Source organism: Schistocerca piceifrons, chromosome 6, assembly GCF_021461385.2.
Source record: "Schistocerca piceifrons isolate TAMUIC-IGC-003096 chromosome 6, iqSchPice1.1, whole genome shotgun sequence".
Lineage (NCBI taxonomy): Eukaryota > Metazoa > Arthropoda > Insecta > Orthoptera > Acrididae > Schistocerca > Schistocerca piceifrons.
The window spans coordinates 589264038-589285992 of NC_060143.1; the positions used below are offsets into that span (position 1 = coordinate 589264038).

At 40.4% G+C, this 21955-nt stretch overlaps 1 protein-coding gene across 6 annotated transcripts in view; it reads left to right on the forward strand.

Annotated features, from left to right (window-relative positions):
* Positions 1-21955, forward strand: part of LOC124802973 — a 74256-nt gene that overhangs the window by 21793 nt on the left and 30508 nt on the right. The window contains exons 2-3 of one of the 6 annotated variants that reach the window (XR_007017174.1): positions 2827-2910; positions 3084-3148. The gene's annotated coding sequence lies outside the window, so the exon portion shown is untranslated. Of the gene's footprint in view, positions 1-2820; positions 2911-3083; positions 3149-14756; positions 14854-21955 lie in introns of those variants that run through there. The other 5 variants (XR_007017173.1, XM_047264067.1, XM_047264068.1 and 2 more) reach the window with 5 other exon arrangements.

The following is a 21955-nucleotide window of genomic DNA, read 5'->3' on the forward strand; positions in this document are numbered from 1 at the left end:
GTGGACCACTGTGGCGTTGGCCTAGTGACAGGAGCTTTTAGGATGAGTCTGGTGACCAGCATCCTTGTAGAAGCCGGAGTGCCTCTATTGCCGGTTAGGCGTGCACAACTGCTGGCCAGTTACGTAGCACACGTTCGTAGTTCTCCTGCGCATCTGAATCACCGTCTCCTTCTCCCACCCACGACGGTTCATCTTCCACATCGGCAGCCCAGGTCAGGGCTTCCAATTGCAGTTCATGTCTGATCCCTTCTTTCTGAACTGGAGTCCTTGCCTTTACCTCCTATAGTTTAGGTCCATTCACGTACATTTCCGTGGTGTACACCTAGGCCGCAGCTTCGCCTGGACCTTTCAGTTAACCCCGCGGCTCTCCACTGCCGTTTCCTCTCGATTCTTGACAATTACCGAGGCCGTGAAGTGGTTTACACTGATGGCTCGATGGCTGATGTTCGTGCCGGCTCCACGTATGTCCGTGGAGGACATATTGAACAGCATTCCTTGCTCGATGGCTGCAGTGTTTTCACTGCCGAGCTGGTGGCTATATCTTGTGCTTTTGAGCACATCCATTCATGCTCTGGGGAGGCGTTTCTTCTGTGTACTGACTCTGAGCGGCCTACAAGCTCTCGACCAGTGCTACCCTCGTTATCCTTTGATAGCGACCATCCAGGAGTCCATCTATTCCCTGGAACGGTCCGGTCGTTCAGTATTGTTTGTCTGGATCCCAGGTCACGTCGGAATCTCGGGCAACAAACTTGCCGACAGGTTGGCCAAACGGGCTGTGCGGAAACTGCTTATGTAGATCGGCTTCTCTGCAACTGACCTGCGTTCAGTACTACGCCGCAAGGTTTTGTGGCTTTGGGAGATGAAATGGCATACCCTCAGCACGCACAACAAATTGTGTGCCATTAAGGAGACTACGAATGTGTGGTAGCCCTCCATGCCAGCCTCTCGCAGGGACTCTGTGGTTCTCTGCCGGCTCCGCATTGGCCACGCTTGGGTGACACACGGCTACCTCCTGCATTGTAATGACCCACCTCAGTGTGGGTGAGGCACTCGGCTGACAGTGGCCCATATCTTGGTGAGCTGTCCTTCATTGGCTGCCCTGCGACGAACTCTTCAGTTACCGGACTCGTTGCCATTAATTTTAGCTGACAATGCCTCATCGGCTAATTTAGTTTTACGTTCTATATGCGACGGTGGGTTTTATCATTCTATATAAATGTTAGTGCGTGTCCTTTGTCCGTTTGTGTTCTCCACTCTAATGCTTTTAGGGTGGATGTTTTAATGTGTCACAGAGTGGCTGGCTTTTCCTTTTTATTCTCGTAGTCAGCCAGCCACGGTCATCTGCTCTCTTGTTTTTACCCCTTCTGCCTGTTTCTTGCTTCTGTCTATGGTTTTCTTTTCCTGTTTTTGTCCATAGTAGTGTTGGTTGTCCTTCTGTTGTTCTTCTGGTTCTTCCTTTCTCTTGGTATTGCGCTGTACGTCTCCTTTCTTTTCTTCTTTCCGTTGCGTAATTATTTTACTGAGAACAAGGGACCGATGACCTCGCAGTTTGGTCCCTTCCATCCCCCTCTTTTAAACCAACCATCCAACCAGGTGAATACCTTCATTACAAGAAAATCTGCTGATAGCGCATGAGTTATGACACTTAATAGTCTCCATAAATAGCTTGGTTCACAATGAACTGAATACATGTTGCTTCATTGGGGAGACAAAAATTTGAAAATTAAACTGAGAAATTAAATGAAGTATTTTCAGGTTAATTGAATAAGTCATCAGTTAGATTTGTGTGTAATTTTTTAAATATTTATAGTTTAATTTAATTAAATGCCAGTTTTTCTGTACAGTGTTTTGAATTTAAGTAATCATATGAAAGAAGATTAAAGAAAATATTAGTCCACCTCTTTTGCCTCAAGTTGAGAAGTTGTGGAGCTCTCATATTCTTCCTTCTGGTATAATGAAACAATATCTTAAATCCTCACAAATTGAATTCTTGTGCTTAACTGACATTCTTATCTTCCTGAACATGTTAACATCATCTTCCACTTTTCTCATGGTGGAATTCTTAATTTGACTATTCGACACTGGACATCACCGTATTTCTCTGTGTAAAATTGCTATCAAAATTAGCAGAAGAGAAAAACTCGCCACATATATATGAGAGACTCAAGTAATAACTACGGCAATCTACAAACTCAACCACTGGCTGAGTCAGCTGTGCATCGAGGCATCACGATCCCACAATGCTCGCACTGATGTTTTTCTCCGATATCTTTTAAGCTGCCCGTGATTCAGTAATTAAGGAGTGTATATGGTAAACGCTCCAAGACAACATCCACACCTCAGCACTAGTTGATAGAATATGGGTAGAAAAACATTCAGTATCAAACAATGTACACATGACTGCCATCACCAGGAGCTCCATCACCAGCAGCTCGGACTGGAATGGCGCTTCAGTACGACCTGCCGGAGATGGTGGTCATGTGTGCTTGTGTGAATGAGAGAGTGTGTGTGTGTGTGTGTGTGTGTGTGTGTGTGTGTGTGTGTGTGTGTGTGTGTGTGTGTGTGTGTGTGTAAGAAGGCTGTGGCCAAAAACTAAATGTGTAAAAGTTTTTCCGTTGTGCCGTCTGCTACTCAATGTGTCACATTTACGTTTAGTAGTAATCTATCTTTTTTCTCATGTTGTTTACATTGGATGTCAGTTGTCTTAGCACAGCAGTGAGAAGCCAATACTGCAACCTGTTGCCACTCCACAATTGTTAAGTTGTTAATTGTCTGTGACATTAATTATATATGTTTATGGTGCCTTCAATGTTGTTTCAGTGCCAGGCAAGAGAGTGCATCCGCAAGAAATCCATGCTTGTGCTGAAAGGGTGTCCAAGTGGGTCTAGTGAACTCTTCTCTATTCACAAGGTAATTAAAACTATGTAAACAATTTACCATTACACATCTGTTGTAGATATTGGTATGGAATGATTGGTGGAATATCTAATTGCCAATAAAAAAACTTTTATAGAACTTACATTTACATTAAAATTTGACACAAGGAATAAAGTGTGAAGTAATTATTATTTCTACTTTTGCAGGTATATTGTTTCTATGGGGAACGTTTCCTTTATTATCATAGAAGATATTAATGTGACAGAACAAACTGTACAGTCTATTTATTACTTCAGGTTGTTATAAAAAAGGAGCAGATAATGGGAGGCTGGAAACTTGAAGCTGCAAAAATGGCAATATATCTTTCATTTCCTGTTGCTATGTTTCATTTTTTTAATCAGCCAGAATACTTTGAAGAGTGGGTTATTAAGACAAGAAGAGAATTGTATCCCCCTGAGAGTGCACAGCATAGAAAACAAATCCAAGAGTTTGCGGAACAGCTGCAACGCAAGAGAGATGTAGAGATGCTGAAAGCTCTGGAGCAAGCTGAGAAAAAGTGAATTGCTGTTGTGCCTAATGCATTTTATTTGTAAATATGTAGTAGTTATGTCTGTGTAAATAAACCACTTTTTCTGAGTAAAAAGATATGCTTTAATTTGGGAACTAGTAATTGACACTATTTTTAATCAGTCTGACACTAAAACAGAGGAGACTAGAAGGTTACTCTTGGAAAATATGACCACATTAAATTTTGGGAACTTTTTATGTCCCCAAAGTCATCCTCTGCAAGCTGGTGTGATTTCAATTAATTATCAGTATGCATAAGTATAGTGGTCATTTAGAAAATAAAAAAAATACTTTGTCATCTGGAAACATTTGTTAACAGATTACAGAAATAAGATACATTATATTCGGCACATATTCTATTCACTCATCACCATAATCATTTGAATATCATTTCATTGGTCTCACTTAAACATCAGTTTATTTAGCCCTCCGTGTATCTTGCGACTGCTTGTAGAGTCAAAAAGTAGTGTCAACAAGTAGTCCATGCCAGTACCCTGAATATCATCATCCACAAAACCTGTACACTGATCACGTGGTTCATTAATCATTCAGGATTAATTCTGCTCAATCAGACGACCCATCCTAACTTACAGGGCATAACAGACAGTAGCCCCTATCTGTAACAGATGTTTTTTGCGCATTCTTAAATATTCTGCTAGAAGTTTGACGGTGGATGGCAACAAGCCTGCAGTGATTTACAGGCTCAAACATTATGTGTATATGAAAACCATTTGTGCATCACAAGTCTGAAAGTATTACATTCAGTGCAGTCACTGAGTCAGTAGTAGGTTTATGTGCAAACTTTAATTTTTGAACGTTCCTCGGATTTATCATATTTTCTGCTTTCTCAGCTCTGACTGCGACATCAGTTGCATACTTCAGTGGTCTGTACTACTTTGAAGTGGCAGTAAAAGCAGCCATGCAATTCAGTAGCTCTTTCCCTCTTTGTATAATTGCATCCAAGTAGACTGGAAATTGTTTCTTCTCCATCACAGAAATATAAATTGCTGTGTGTGTGTGTGTGTTGCTTAATATGAAGTATACAATTGTGTATCTTATTTCTTTTGCTGGGAACTGTATAAAGGCAAATCAAAACTAACATATTTTGCTACATTGGCCCAATGAAGGTACTACCTACCAGTTAAGCTGTAATTAAAATGACAGTCTAGCTTGCTGCCAATTTTCACATACTCAAATCAACACCAGAGCTGGGTTTCATGTTAAGTCTGAGAGAAAATACAAATGGCAACTAAAGAACAAACTGTTTGGTATTTTATTAACACGTGGTGTCTGTTCCTTTAGACATGTCCGAAAGAACAGACACCTGGCATAGAGAAACAACTGAAAGGTTTGAAAGCAAATAAAAATCGCCAGGTCCAGATGGAATCCCAATTTTGCTTTAAAAAGAGTACTCTATGACATTGGATCCTTACCTAGCTTGCATTTGTCGTGAATCTCTTGCCCTGCATAAAGTCCCAAGCAACTAGGAAAAAGCGCAGGTGGCATAAGAAGGGTAAAAAAAAAAAATGGAATTGCAAAATTACAGACCAATATTTCTAACTTTGGTTTCCTGCAAAATCCGTTAATGTATTCTCAGTTTGAATATAATAAACTTTCTTCAGACTGAGAAGCTTATGTCCACAAATCAGCACGGTTTTAAAAGCATTGCTCGTGCGAAACACAGATTGCCCCTTTCGCACATAATATATTGAGAACAATGGGTGAAGGGCAACAGGCAGATTCCATATTTCTAGATTTCCAGAAAGCATTTGACAAGGTGCCCCATTGCAGGCTGTTAACGAAGGTACGAGCGTATGGAATAAGTTCACAGATATGCGAGAGGTGCGAAGACTTCTTAAGTAATAGAACCCAGTATGTTGTACTTGGCGAGTGTTCATCAGAGACAAAGGTTTTATCAGGAGTACCCCAGGGATGTCTCTTAGGACTGCTGCTGTTCTCTATATACATAAATGATTTGGCGGACAGAGTGGGCAGCAATCTGCTGTTGTTTGCTGATGATGGTGTGGTGTACGGTAAGGTGTCGAAGTTGAGTGACTGTAGGAACATATAAGATGACGTAGACAAAATTTCCAGTTGGTGTTATTAATGGTAGCTAGCCCTAAATGTGGAAAAATGTAATTTAATGCGAGTGAGTAGGATGATCAAACCTGTAATGATCGGATAGAGTATTACTACTGTCCTGCTTGACACAGTCAAGTCCTTTAAATATCTGGGTGTAATGTTGCAAAGTGATATAAAGTGGAACGAGCATGCGAGAACTGTGGTAAAGAAGGCGAATGGTCAACTTCAGTTTATTGGGAGAATTTTAGGAAAGAATGGTTCACCCGTAAAGCAGACAGAATATAGGATGCTGGTGTGACCTGTTCTTGAGTACTGCTTGAGTGTTTGGGATTCATACCAGGTTGGAGTGAAGGAAGACTTCGAAGCAATTCAGAGACAGGCTGCTAGATTTGTTACCAGTAGGTTTGAAAAACATGTAAGTGTTATGGAGATGCTTCGGGGACTCAGATGGGAATCTCTGGAGAATATGTGATGTTCTTTTCAAGAAACACTGCTGAAAAAATTTAGAGAACTGACATTTGTAGCTGACTACTGAACGATTCTTCTGCTGCCAACGTACATTGCATGTAAGGACCACGAAGATAATATACGAGAAAATAGGGCTCGTGGAGGAATGTAGACAGTCATTTTTTCCTTGCTCTATTTGCAAGTGGAACAGGAAAGGAAATGACAAGTAGTGGTACAGGGTATCGTCTGCCGTGCACCGTACGATGGCTTGTGGATTATCGATGTAGATGTAGATATATTAGTGCATCGGCACTGAAGAAGGTGGATCCATTGCCCCGCTAGGTGTATCGATCATATAAATGCACGGTGTCTGTTCTTTCAGACATATCCCAGATGGCACAGTGGTTAATGCACATGCCTTCTAAACAGGAGATCCCGGGTTTGAATCCTCGTCCGGTACACATTTTCACTCATTGCCACTAATTACACATAATGTACTAGTGCAGTTAACAGCAATGATACCCTTCAATTTACATATAACATTGGGGTATTTGTTTGGCTATCGACCAGCTCGTAGTAGAGTAGACTACTGCAATGAAGTAGTCACTTCATTTGTATGGAAATGTTACCAGAGGTGCCCCTAAAATTTATTTTAATACGAGCTGTGCACACCGTGAAGTGTAATGCTTCTTCTAAGTAGGTATATAAAGCAGGCATAATTTCATGTACAAAATAAATGAAAGACACTGATTTGTGGTATGCATTAAATATAGTGTAAAATGTGTATTCAAATACTTTGGGATATACAGTGTTTTCGGTCCTTCCATTTTCTGTAAGAACAAACAAATTTGTTGACTGCCGTACTCATGAGCATAACGGACCATGTGAATAGTACTGATTTTTCAGATTTAATCTACACACTTGAAAATTTTTTGCCCACAGTTTCGCCCAAATATGAAAATGTGTTATATATATTTCACATAAATTTAACATATTTCACAGATATTTGCACATGTACTTCATTTGTACCTCTAGTGAATTTTGCCCTACTATTTAGTTTGAATTCTGAGGAAACTTGTAATTCCACCAGTAATCAATCATTAGTTCAAGGAAAAGGACTTTTGCTGACAACTGTCTAATTTTCTGCTGTTCTACACCAAGCACCTCTAGACAGGACATAAAATGTATCTGTGGTATTGAGCCATCTGGTATGATCTTTGGCTCCAAAACACAGTGGCAAAATTATTGATTTGCTGCAGTTTTCGTTCTCATGATGTGGTTGATGTGCTGAATGACATAATGCCGTTTCATACGTTTGAAGTATTCCAGTAAACTAACTGTAGGAAAGAAATACCAACAGGTCATTTTTGGACATTTCTGGGTTTCGCCACTTCCCATTGTCACCTGCTACCCCCTCCCCATCTTTTGTGTTAGTAGGATTGCCTTACTCCCACAGTATTTTTATACACGTTTATAGCAAGTTTGTTTGAAATTGCTCTAGGTGTTCCTCATTTATGCTTTTATGTCATCCCTTTTCACCCACACCATCAGCCACAGTGGTAAGTTGCAGTAAATTTATCCTGATAACAAATGATATGTATGCCAATTTTGGCAGAAATTCTGTCAGGTATTATGGAGATATGCTGATATGTCATTGTCTGTGCACACTCCAGCACCACTACTGCCATCTCAAGGGATAAAATGTCATAATGACTGTCACCAATATGTCTAGTGACCCTGAAAACTATGGATTTGGTACTAGTGTTGGTGGTTGTTGAATATTTTTGCACGTCACGTTTTCTCACTCCTGTGAGTGGTTGGAGTATGTTACTCCCATGATATAATTATTCAAATAATGAGTCATGTATAAACAAATTTGATTGAAATTGCTCCCTGTGCACAGCTTTGTCAGCCCTCTTCAAACCCATCCCCATAGGTGACAGGTTGGTCTTATGCCCACAGAAATCTTCATGTTCATGTGCCCAACTCATCAAAGTTTCAACGCACTCCCATGAATGGTGTAAGAACCCTAAAGGTGAAGATTTCCTGCACTTCAGACTTTCACTGTTCTTCAGAGCAGTAAAAATGTTATAAGAGATATGGTCAACAAGTAACTGGAATTTTTTTTCTTCTTAACCAGTTTTTATTCATTGATCAACATCAACTGTGTGCCTTTCAAAGTAATCCCCCCAAATATAATACACTTGTGCTAGCGCTTTTTCCAATCACGGAAGCACTTCTGGAACTCGCTTTTTGTTATGGTGTTCAGCTCCTTCAGCAATTCTGTTTTTATTTCATCAATGGTGGCAAAACAATATCTTTTCACAGTTCTCTTCAGCCTCGGGAATAGAAAGAAGTTGCTTGGGGCCACATCTGATAAATACAGTGGGTGAGGTAACATTATATTTTTGTTTCTAACGAAAAATCATGAAGAAACATTGAGGTGTGAGGTGGAGCATTGTCGTGATGCAATGTCCGAGTGTGGTTTTGCCACAATTCTGGTCATTTTCTTCAGATTGCTTCACGTAATGGTGCATAACTTCCAGGTAGTATTCCTTATTGACTGGGCGACCATAAGGCAAAAACTCATGATGCACTCTTCTATTGTAATTGAAGAAAACAGTGAGAAGAACCTTCACACGTGATTGAACTTGACAATTTCTTTTGGTCTTGGCTCTTCAGGCAGTTTCCATTGGGACGACTGGCCCTTGGTTTCAACGTCACACCTGTGTATCCATGTTTCGTGACCTGTTATTAACTTCATTAGAAGTTCTGGATCATTGTTGACTATGTTCAGCAATTCCTGAGCGATGACTACGCAAGTTGTTTTTGGTCGAAATTAAACAATTTGGGAAAAAAGTTTTTGCTATGCATTTCATGCCAAAAATATTGCTGGGCTTGTGCTAAAGGATATGCTGGCATCATCAGCAACTTCTCTTATGGTGATACTGCGATTTTTACTACGAACTGACTTTATATCGTCGACCTTGTGCTGCTGACCAGACACTTCCCTTCACAACTGACCGTATGGTTTTAATTTTATCCTGTGAATTAGCTATTATATTTGCATGCCACATACTCTTTGCCTTCCTAATAACATTTTTAAGTACCTTACAGTACTGTTTGTAATGGGCTACTGTATCTTTATTGTGAATACTTGTAATATTTTGATATAATTCCTGCTTTGTTCTACATTATATCCTTATCCCACTAGTCAGCCACCTGGGCTGCCTTTTACTACTAGTACCCAGTCTAAAGGATTCTAATGGAAAGCAACTCTCAAAGAGCATGAGAAATGTGTTAAGGAAAGCATTATATTTGTCATCTATGTTATCAGCACTATAAACATCCTGCCACTCTTGTTCCTTGGCGAGGTTTAAAAAACTCTATTGCTGTTGGATTAACTTCCTACATAGTTTGTAATTTAATTATATGCGACATTTGTTTGAGTACTAAAGTACTAAAAGCTTTTAGTGTTAAACTTGTGCATCATGGTGTGAAAGGCCATTCACCCTTTTACTAACAGAATGTCCATATAGTAATGAAGAATGAATAAAAATATTGTCTATGGCTGTGCTACTGTTCTCCTGCATCCTAGTTGGAAAAAAGACAGTCTGCATCAGATCATATGAATTTAGGAGAACTACTAACTTCCTTTTTCTTGCACCATCACATACAAAATTAATATCGAGGCCACCACATATAATTAATATCTGGGACTTCCTATAAAGTGAATCAAGAAACCTTTCTAGCTTGAGCAGAAATGCTCTGAAGGGACCTATAAACAACAACAATTAGAAGTTTAGTTTAACTAAATTCAACTGCCCCTACACAACATTCAAATATCTGTTCAGTGCAATGCCATGATACATCTATGAACTCAAATGGAATACTGTTTTTTACGTACATGGCCACTCCTCCACCCTTCAAGGAACTCCTTGAGCTGTATCCTGGTAAAGGAAGCCTCTGAATTGTCAAATTGTTTAAGTGGTGCTCCAATATACCAATAATTTCAGAGTCAACACCTATAAGCAGTTCACCAACATTATCTCTAATAAGCCTTATATTTTGATGAAATATGCTAATTCCTTCTCTACTTGGAAACGTGACATCCTCTGAAGGTGAGCCCTTAGTTAGAGGGACTTCCTTTAAGCGGATATACCTATCAGCTGACTTCAGTCTGAAAATCGTGCTCTGACACCTTAACTTCACGCTACCTGCCAATTTCCCCAGTGTGAACCCATCACCACCTTGGCTTCATTTAGTGGCCCGTGTTCACCTCGGACTTCATTCGCTTCCTAAGGACACAACTCCAGACTCGCTCTATCGCTGTAAATTTCTCTACCTTCGCACAGAGCTTCACGACAGTACCTTTGTGTACACTGGTGGCTCTCGGAATGACCACGGTGTTAGGTGTACCTTCATCATTGGCACTCATGATTTTTGCGGTTTCAGCTTCCAGAAACTGCTCGGTATTTACAGCAGAGATCTTCACCTCATATCAGGCCATTGAGTGCACCCAGTGACAAAGGCTTTTCAGTTGTGTCATTTGCTCCGACTTTTGGAGCCTTTCTGTACTGTGCACTGTCTATCCATTAGTGCAGCGGGTCCAGGGAGCATTCAGTTTCTCACTCTTGATGGAGTCACTGTGATGTTTATGTGCAACCCCGGTCACATCAGTCTAATGGGAAACAAGGCCGCTGACACTGCTGCCGAGGCAGCAGTCCTTGTACCTCAGCATGCTAGTTCTTACATTCCCTCCAATGATCTCTGTATTGCTGTCTGTCAGCAGGTGGTGTCACTTTGGCATCACCACTGGTCTTCCTTTCCTGAGGAATTAAATCTCTCCCAGCGGCTTGGCCGACTTCCTCTTGGCCTTTTAGCTTGGTTACATTTTGGGCACTGTCATTTTAGCCATTGCCATTTGTTAAGTGGTGGTGCCCCACCAGTTTGTGCCCATTGCCATCAACCTTCGACGGTTCACCCTTTCCTGAAGAAATGCCCTGTTTTTAACCACTTACATTCTAGTTTATGTTTGCCTTCTGAGTTATCGGCCATTTTAGTGAACGATGCTGTCAACCGCATTTTACTTTTTATTCATCGAAGCAATATGGTGAAGGACATTTAATCTCTAGTCAGGACCTCTGTTGTCTCTATAGCGTATTTTGTGGCCCTTCCTCCAACAGAAAGTCCCTGCTTTTTTTAACTGCCTTTCCTTCTGACAATTGGGTTTGAAATGTAGTCACTCATACCTCCCTTGTCATATTTGTGTTTTACAGTTCTGAAAGGGGCACATACGAGCTTTGTTGTTTTTGCACCTTGAAACAAAACATAACAATGTTAGACAGTGCTAGAGTGAGAAGAATTTGTCCACCAGATCTCACTTTTGGGAGTAGTAGATTATTTAAAAATGTGTGTGCTAGTGCCTCCAGGCAACTATAAAAAGAGAATTTCTCTTTCTTGTTGTTGATTCATGATGTTAGCCATAAAAATTTTTTTCTTAGGATTGAAATGACACTCATTTCAATGGTCTGTAAAAGCTGGGAACAGTCGTAGTTTGTTTCTCACAAATACTTCATAAATATGTTCTTAATATCTGACAGGTTCTGTATCACAGGTCACTTACAAAGTGGGTGGCAGCTCTTGCCAACCTCTCCTGGCTACAGTGGCTCTCACTGGCCTGGCCCTGTCTCTTGGGCCCACAGGCCTCCCTTGTGAATAAAGTCCTGCCATACACAACTAGATGGTAATAGCATCATTTTCACAGTGGTGGGAGGCTTTAATTCGTCATAGTTCATGAAATATTTATAAATTATACAGACAAACCTTCATTGTTTATCACTCTACTCTAGTGATATTAGCCTGAACATATTGACAGAAAGTGTGGTGTGACAGTTTTTAGTTTTATTTACCAACATCCATTGGGAGGATGCATTTTGGTATCATGTGTTTTACAGCTATACCTATATTATAAGTATGTAAAGACTATTAAACACATTAAGCTTGCGGCAAGAAGGTCATCTTCTGAAATAGACACCCCTGCCCCCCTTCTGTGCGTGCGTGCGTGCCCCCCCCCCCCCCCCCCCCCCCCCCCACACACACACTCTCTCTGCTGCTGCTGCTGCTTTGTCTCAGCACTGCAGTTCAGTCAAGCAAACTCTGCTGCAGACTATATACAGGGTGAGTCAGGAGGAAAGGTACATGCTTTGAGGCGTGATACTAGTGGTGATTCTGAACAAAAATCTCCTAATAAACATATGCCCTTTTCTTAACTGTTTCTGGGTAAACTAATGAAAACAACTGGGAATAGGAAACATGTGAGCGTTGTCCTTACTATACTAACTGTATCAGTACGCAGCTCACTTGTGCATGGTACAGTTTACCTCAAGTCTCAGTGTTGTTATGTGAACAACGAATGCGGTTTTGTGTTATGAAAATGCCATGGATCTTCACACATGCAGAGTACGCTGACATGGTGTTTGTCTATGGTTTGTCCAATGGCAATTCCAGCTGCTGTGCGAGAATACCGACAACGATTTCCAAAACGCAGGGTGCCAGATAGCAGGGTGTTCCACGGATTGCGTCAGCGTGGTGCACTTCCCAGCATAAATATTGTCTCTGAACGTCCCGTACAACAAACTCTTCATGAAGTTAAGAACATTCTTCAAGTAGTGGAACACGCAACCTACTACTAGCTCCAGAAAAATTGCAGCCCAACTTGGTGTTCCACAAACACGAGTGGTACACACAGTACACAAGCACAGTCTGTATCCCTTTCATTGGCAGAGTGTACAACATCTGCATGAAGGAGATGCTGCCGCCCAGCAAGAATTCTGTCAATGGATCACTGCCAATGAGCGATTAATTCCACATATTCTGTTCACTGAAGAATCAACATTTACCCACAACGGAATCAACAACACACGCAGCTCTCATGTATGGAGAAATGAAAATGTGCACGCTACTGTGGAAACGAATTTTAGATGACATTTCTCAGTCAACGTGTGGTGCGGTATTATTGGTGACAAACCCAGTTGTTTTAGATAACCGTCTTACCGGGACACGGTATTTTGAGTTTCTTCAAAATGTGTTACCAGAATACTTGGAGAATACCCCTTTGGCAACATGGACTTGTATGTACTTTCAGCATGACAGACCTCCGACACATTCAGCACGGCCAGTGACACAGTATCTCAACACAACGTATTCTGGTCGCTGTAGAGTCATTGCTTGGCCACCGAGGTCACCCAATCTTACCCCACTGGATTACTGTTTGTGGAGGGGGGGGGGGGGGGGGGGGGGGGGGCAGCTGAAGAGCGATGTCTACAAGTGCAGAGTGGTGGACACAAGAGAGGAATTTCTCGCTTGAATTTTACATGTTTGTACCCAGTTAAAGGAATGCAAAACTGAGCTCCAACCGATGACACAACACCTGTCTACGAGAGTAGCAATATGCATTGAAGTTGACGGTGGACTGTTTGAACATCTTCTGTGAGAAAATGTACACAGTTAAACAAACCATAACATAACAGTACCATAATTTACTGTCACCTGCACCTTTCCCATTCCTAGCTGTTTTCATTGGTTTACCTGGGGACAGTTAAGAGAAGGGCATATGTTTATTAGAAGTTTTTTTGTCCAGAATCACGAGTAATATCACCCGTCAAAGCATATATCTTTCCTCCTGACTCACCCTGTATATATGACAGCTGTGCATGCTGCCTGTCTCTCTCTCTCTCTCTCTCTCTCTCTCTCTCTCTCTTTCTTTCTTTCTTTCGCGAAAGCAGCATGTTTATTAACCACTCTACACCTCAACTATAAGGTGGTTTGAGATGCACTTACCATTGTTATATTCAACTCAGAACTTTCCAGGACTATATTAATGTTGCCACATCACAAAAGCCGTGACACTTGATGAAGCTGAGTGTTTTAATTTCTTGACCATCTTTGTAAGATTGTGTTGATTCACAATGGTTTCCTCAATGATCTGTGGTGTGACATACTTCTCAAGTGGTAGGAATTCTATGCATGTCTTAGTGACACTTTGCTTATTGCAGCGTTGTTGAATGGATATGGAGGCAAGCAGGAATCTGGAGGCTGTGCTCATTGTTGCTGTTCTGTGAACAAGAGTCGTTTTCTGTTTCTCATTCCTTTTTTAGATAACCCTCTTAACAGTGTACAGCAGTTAGAAAATTTGTGTGGGTTAGAACTGTTTGCACTCTGGAAACAGAACACTATTGCCTTTTAAAATTTTGTGATGAACCATTTGTACAGACAAAAGCACAGACAGAGGAAAAGAGAAACACTTGGTTAGTTAATTTCTGTGGATCATAATTGTGACCTCTCACTGTGTTATGGAATGAATCAATTGTACCATTATAGTACATATTTTCGGTGGAAAGCATTATAAAACAGTAGAGAAAAGGCACAATTTTAATATGGACATGATTATAGTCTTCATAGATAGCATAAAAGCCTTCAGTACAGTATATAGTCAAAAGCTATGGAGCACACTAGAAAAGTGAGATTATCCGAAACACATCATAAAGTTTCTGGAAGATATGTACACAGACACTAAAATAAAAAAAAATAGTTGCAAAAATGTTATATTTGATAAAATAAGAGTATCAGACAAGGGTGCAGTTTATCACTGACATTATTTAATATATACATTGCTGAAATATTGAGAAGATGGAAACAATAAGTACATTCAAGTTTACAGATAACACAGTACAGAATCATGAACATTTGTCTTTTTGCAGCCCATCATTTTTTTGTATCTGACAGTGAAAATCAGTTACAATAAGCCATACATAAGCTCATGAGCTGCACTCGCTGGGCAAAGAATACAGTATGGAAATCTCAATTAATAAAATGAAGGTAAAGGCATTTAAAGGAATTGAGCCAATCAAATCAAAAATTGTTATCAGTGACAGAATAATTAAACATGTTAACATGGTTAACTACTTAGGAAGCCTAATAAGATATCAGCATAATAGAGATATAGACAACAAGCTTTGTTTCAGTATATATGTGACACTAGTACTAGAACCTTACAGAACAGAGTCAGAGAGGAAACAAAAACAAAGTTTTATAAAACTATGGCTGTGATATCTTTACTGTAGGGGAATGAAACTGGGGTTACCATAAAGAGGGATAAAAGCTAACTGGAACATATGAAGCGTAGTTGTGGAATGCATTAAGAAATTTCAGCTAGACTCTGTACATTTATGACATCACTTACTATTGACAAGTAACCAAATAGTGTTTATAACACAAATAATTCTTCCAGAAATTTACTGTTTCCAGCAGTCAGGAATTCTTGGATGAAAAGCATATGCTCTCCCCATACATTTTCAAGCTGTAGTCAGACATTGTATGTGGATACATCACACATTTATTTTCATAGTTCTGTAGACTGCTGAATAGAGAATATAACAGTAGCGACATCATGAATCTCTCTTGCCTGCTTCAAGCAATAAAGAAACTACATACAGCAGACAACGGTATAGATGCCTCTTCAGCAAATGTGGATTTTTTACACTCCTTTCTCAGTATATTTGCCCATTATTCTCTGCAGAATCAGCCTGTTTCAAAACTTATATTGCTTAACACTTTCTCATACAGCATTAAATTCCACACAACTGGAAAAGAGTGCAGGTCACTCTCTTTATAAGGAGGATCAAAGAATGGATCGCACAGAATCATGTACCAATATATCTAATGTCCACCTGTTTTGGATCCTAGAGCACACAATGAAAAAGGGAAAAGAAGCTTGTTTCAATGAATTGGAACAGGTTTGTTAAAAAGAACTCGATCTTCTCACGCATGATAAGTTGTAATAATGGACACTGATGAAAAGTGATACTGTGTTTGTGGATTCGTGGAAGATGAAAAAGTGGATACTATGTTAGTAGATTCCTGAAAGGTGTTTGACCGTGTACTACATTGTTGGCAGATAATCAAGGTATGATCATATGTAGTATCTTCACAAATATGACATTAGCTCAAGGAATTTTAAACTTGTAGAAACCAGTTTATTATACTGAGCAGTGAACGTTCAACAGAAGGGGTGGCCAAAGAACATCAGGTGTGTTACAAAGAAATGAAATAAGACTACCAGTGTGCTAAATATACACAATGCAGCACACTCATTGTATGCTGACCATGATGTTGCCTATAGTAAAGTGACATAGCTCACTGAATGTAAAAAATAAATGCAAGATAATGCTCCTAACAAACTCAAAGAAATCAGTAGTGTCTGATTATATTGGTAAATTTCCGTAGCCTGTCACATTGTCAAAATTTTTAAGGGTAACATTAAGAAACAATGTGAGATCAGTAGTGGGGAAGGTAAATAGGGGACAGATCTGACTAAGGAGTTATGGTCTTACATAAAATCAGTATGCTGGTTCACATCATCTATTCAGTCGCTCAGTGACTATAATCACTCCAAAAAGAGAGGTCAGTACTCCAAAATTGTTTCACTATGGAGGATCATGATACAGTTCTTCCTTTCAGTCATCACACCAAAATGCAGAAATTGAGATAAATGGTTGCTGAATAGAATACTGACTAAAACTGCTCAATAACAGAAAGTTATCTGGACAGGATGAAATACCTGAGAAATTCTACAGAGATTACGTAAAAGAACTTGGTCTCCTCCTATGAGTAGCTTTTCTTTGTAAGCTGGAATAATGAAAGGTGCCAAACAACTGGAAAAAGCACATCATTCCTGTTTCCAACAAGGGTCATCAAACAGGTGTGCACAATTATAGACATATATTGCAGACATAAAACAGTTTTTCAAAATCAAACAATGGAAATTCAGGATGGACTGTGACAGTATAATGAAAAGGACAGCTGCTACTCACCATATAGTGCAGATGCTGAGTCACAGAAAGGCACAACAGAAAGACTGTCGGAAAGTTAGTAGACTTAGTGAGTGAGATTTTCACTCTGCAGTGGAGTGTGCACTGATATGAAACTTTCTGGCAGATTAAAACTGTGTGCTTGACCGAGACTCGAACTAGGGACCTTTGCCTTTCACGGGCAAGTGTTTTACCATCTGAGCTACCCAAGCACGATTCACGACCTGTCCTTACAGCTTCAGTTCTGCCAGTACCTCATCTCCTACCTTCCAAACTTCACAGGAGCTCTTCTGTGAACGTTGCAGAACTAGCACTCCTACCAGGAAGTTTCATATCAGCACGCACCCCGCTGCAGAGTGAAAATCTCATTCTGGAAACATCCCCCGGGCTGTGGATAAGACATGTCTCTGCAATATCCTTTCTTCCAGGAGTGTTAGTACTGCAAGGTTCGCAGAAGAGCTTCTGTGAAGTTTGGAAAGTAGGAGACTAGGTACTGGCAGAATTGAAGCTGTGAAGATGGGTCATGAGTCGTGCTTGGGTAGCTCAGATGGTAGAGCACTTGCCAGCGAAAGGCAAAGGTCCCGAGTTCAAGTCTCAGTCTGGCACACAGTTTTAATCTTCCAGGAAGTTAGTAGTTTTTGGCAATCAAGGCCTTTGTCAAAAGTAGACAACATACACACATGCATGCACTCACACACAGATACGACCATGGTCTCTGGCAGCTAGCACCAGACTGCAAGCAGCAGGGAATTATGGGAGAGGCAAAACCTTGTAGGGGTAAGGGGGAGGCCGGGGCAGGGAGGGGGAGGGATAGCAGGGTAAGGGTAAAGGACAGTAAAGTGATGCTGGAAGTGTGCAGAGACGAGTTGGGGAGTGGGGCAGCTAGGAGCAGTCGGAAGGTAAGATGGGGCATAGGAGGAGGGGGGTTTGCAGAAAAGGAGAGAAGTAGGATACATTGCAGGGAGAGTTCCCAGCTGTGCAAATCAGAAATCTGGTGTTGGTGTGAAGGATCCAGATGACACAGGTTGTGAAGCAGTGACTGAAATGAAGGATGTCATGGTAGGCAGCATGCTCAGCAACAGGGTGGTCCGTCAAACTTTGACCATTCATGTGGACAAACAGCTTATTGGCTGTCATGCCCACTTAGAATGCAGCACATTCATTGCAGCCTAGCTTGTAGATCACATGACTGGTTTCACAGGTCGCCCTGCCTTTGATGGGATAGGTGATGTTTGTGAGAGGAGGAGTAGGTGATGTTGGGAGGATGTATGGTCCATGTCTTGCATCTAGGTCTATAACAGGGATATGAACCATGAGGCAAGGGCCTGGCAGCAGGGGTTGTGTAGGGATGGAAGAGGATATTGTGAAGGTTTGGAGGGTGGCAGAAATACCACTATGGGAAGGACAGTGGGTAGAAAATTTTTTCATTTCAGGACACGAGAGATAGTAAAAAAATTGGCATAGAATGTAATTCAGTTGCTCCAGTCCTGGTTGATACTGAGTCACGAGGTGAACACTCCTCTTTGGCCGGTAGGTGGGGGCTTTGGGAAGTGTCGAATAACTGGAACCCCTGTTCCCGGGGCTTTGCCTCGTGTCTCATATTCCTGTAGCAGACCTAGATAGAAGACATGTCCCATATAGCCTCCCACCACTGTCTACCCCAGTTCTGTCAAGTACATCACCTACCCTGTCAAAGGCAGGGCGACCTGTGAAAACAGTCATGTGATCTACAAGCTAAGCTGCAGCCACTGCACTGCATTCTAAATGGGCATGACATCCAACAAGCTGTCTGTCTGTATGATTGGCTGCCAACAAACTGTGGCCAAGAAACAGCTGGACTACCGTCCTGCTGAACACACTGTGCAACATGACACTCTCCATTACAATGACTGTTTCACAGCCTGTGCCATTTGTATCCTTACCACCAACACCTGTTCTTCTGAATTGCGCAGGTGAGTTTTCTCCCTGCAATATGTTCTACATTCCCCTAACCCTCCTGGTATCAACCTTCATTAGTGATTGTCTTATCCGTCTAGCCCCTTCCCTGCTCCTATCCCCAGTACCTACACAACCCTCTATTCCTCCACAGTCTCTCCTTTTCTGCAAACCCCGCTCTCCATATAACCTCCCAACTGTATGTAGCTGCCCCCACTCTCCACCTTGTCCCTGCACACTCCCAGCAGCACTTTACCGTCCCCAACCCTTACCCTGCTATCCCTCCCCCTCCTCACCCCAATCTCCTCCTTACCCTCAAACAGTTGCTTCTCCCATAATGCCCTGCTGCTTGCAGTGCTCTAGCTGCCAGAGACCGTGGTCATATGTGTGTTCGAGTTGTGTTTGCATGAGTGTGTGCGTGTGTGTATGCTGTCTACTTTCGACAAAGCCTTGTTGGCCAAAAGCTACAAACTTTCCGACAGTCTTTTGTTGTGCCTTTCTGTGACTCAGCATCTCCACTATATGGTGAGCAACAATTACCCTTTTCATTATATTGTTATGGGACATTTTCTGTGCTCATGCATTATGATATTTCTGGAGACTGAAAATGTACTCTATAAAAACCAATATGAATTCTGTAAACATAAATCTTGTGAAACTCAGCTCACACTGTTTATCCATGATGTTCAGAGGACCATAGGCAAAGACATCTAAGTTGACGTAATGTTCCTGAAATTTAGGAAGGCATTCAGTGGTGTTTCACATTGTCACTTAGTGAACAAAATATGAGCCTGTTGAGTAGTGGACCAGATTTGTGACAGGATTCAGGACATTCTAGGAGAGAGAACTCAGTGTGTTATTCTTAATTCTTAACAAGACAAAATCAAGAGGTGTGAAAGTAATTTTGGGAGTACCCAAAAAGAGCATTACAGGGCCATTACATATTTTGCAGTCAAAACTGATTTTTAGTTAGAATGTGTTTTCTCTAGTTAAAACTAGCTTATATTGAATGCCTTTGTATAATTTCCTATATATAACTAGAACATACCACTATAAAGGTTTGAATTTTAGATGAACCCAGTTTTAACTTTGAAAGTTAGATGAAACTGGCACATTAGCTTGAGAAACTTGTTTGGGGGAAACAATTCAATCAAAACCAATTACATGTTGACTGGAATTTAAAAAAAAGTATTGTTTACAGAGCATTGTCAGCAGCAGTAATTAAAAAATGTGAAATGAAAATAATCATACATTAAAAATATGTGAATTAATCTGATACGTTTAATGAAAGTAGCTTGAGTCTTAATAAAAAAGGGAACAAGTAAGTTTTGAGTTATACAGGTTGCCTTTTTTTCCTTGCAAAAGTATCTTTTTAACATATATGCCTGCTTGTACACACAGCAAACAAATCCTTGTCCTGTTCCTAAGGCTGCTGTCTTGGCAACAGTTCTTGAAAAGAAATTTGTCTCTGGCACTTCTTCTAAAAGTAATAATTTTTCTTTGGACACACCGAATTCGCACCTGAAGAAACACGTATAGTTAGCTTACTTAACAAGTGATTAGGTATTTAATAGGTGATTCTGCACTCTATGTGTATTACAGTAAAAATATTAAACCTTCAAACATTAATGAATTACTTGCATATTAGCAACATTAAATAGTGCTTTGAACTAATGAGCCACTGAAACTGTTAGTAGCAACATTCTGCCCTTATTATTGAAATCAGTTCAACAGTACAGTCCATTTTGTCAAGCATTCCATATTTTGTTCCAGTCTTGTGGAGACCATGTTCATCCTTTAGAAGAACAACTCCTATAATATTGCAAAGATCTCTCTTTCCTCTATCGACATTAGGAATTGCTATAATTGTATTACTACTGATTTCTATAGATATGTGTATTGAATCCAAAGCCTGTTTTATTCTCTTGGTCTGTTTGTCAAGTTTTCATGAGTGTCTTGTCTAGCTACTGTTATCTGGGACTGTCAGTTTGCACTAGCTGCAGCTTCTAGATCTGTATCACTATCTGCAATTATTTAAGAGTCTGCACTTGTACTAGATATGGCTTCTGGGTCTTATTCACTGACTGCAGCTGAGCACTGCTAAAGCCATTACCTCTTTTGAGTTATGTGATATATCTATATCATTTGCTTCATCTATCACAATAATTTTACTTAAAGACTCTGTCAAAATCATCTCATATTTCCTTAATAACATCTAGAGACAAACTCGAAGTCATAAGTCCTGTTCACAGGTCTGTACCAAACATGACTTCATATGGTGATTGCTTGATACCAAAATGAAGTGCCAGATTTTCCACAAACTGTACAAAAGGCAAAAGGAAGGCTGTTTGATCAATTTCAAAAGGAAGGCTGTTTGACCAATTTATGGTATTGTCACCTTGCATCCATAAAGCCAACACTTTTTCAATGCCTTGGTTAGCGCATTCAACAGGACTTTGACTTTGGCTGTGCCTTGGTGTTTCATGAACCAGTTTACAGCAGTGCCAAAATGAAGTCAGACCATTTGTGACAGAATTAACAAATTCTTTGGTATCATCAGAGTGGCAAGGAGCACCAAACACAAAAATATACCTGTTAATTGACATGCCACTTCCATGGCTCTTGTGCTTTGCAGTGTACGGTAACAAATTTTATCATGTGGTACTCATATAGCATTATAAACTTATATCCATTATCTTCTTGCATTTGCATGTCGTTTCGATTAACTTGTCAATGACTGTTCGTTTCTGAATGAAGCACAGGTTTCAAAACAAGTTCCTTTTCTTCACCTTCATTTTACACTTACAGGTTTTGCACACAGACACTCAAATATTGTAATGTTCACATATTTTCTTGAAGTTTCAGTTTTTAGTTTGTCTTGGCCTCTGTGATCAACAGCCATATGAGCTGCTTCAGTAATGCCTACGTGTAAGTAGTACTTTGTAGCCTTTTCTTACGTCGCTAACTTTAGCAATGCATAAATATTAATAACTCTGGGCTGATTTAATTTCCTTAGCTGTTTCTGTCTCTCTCTTTCAGTTAATTGAGCTTCAGTTTTGTCCACTAATGTATCACTAAGTTTCATTTGTAATCCTATTGTAGAGGTTTTACTTTTTGTGTTCACCAATCTGTAATATCCATCTTAAAAATGCTTCTTTCTATCGCATTTCCTGATT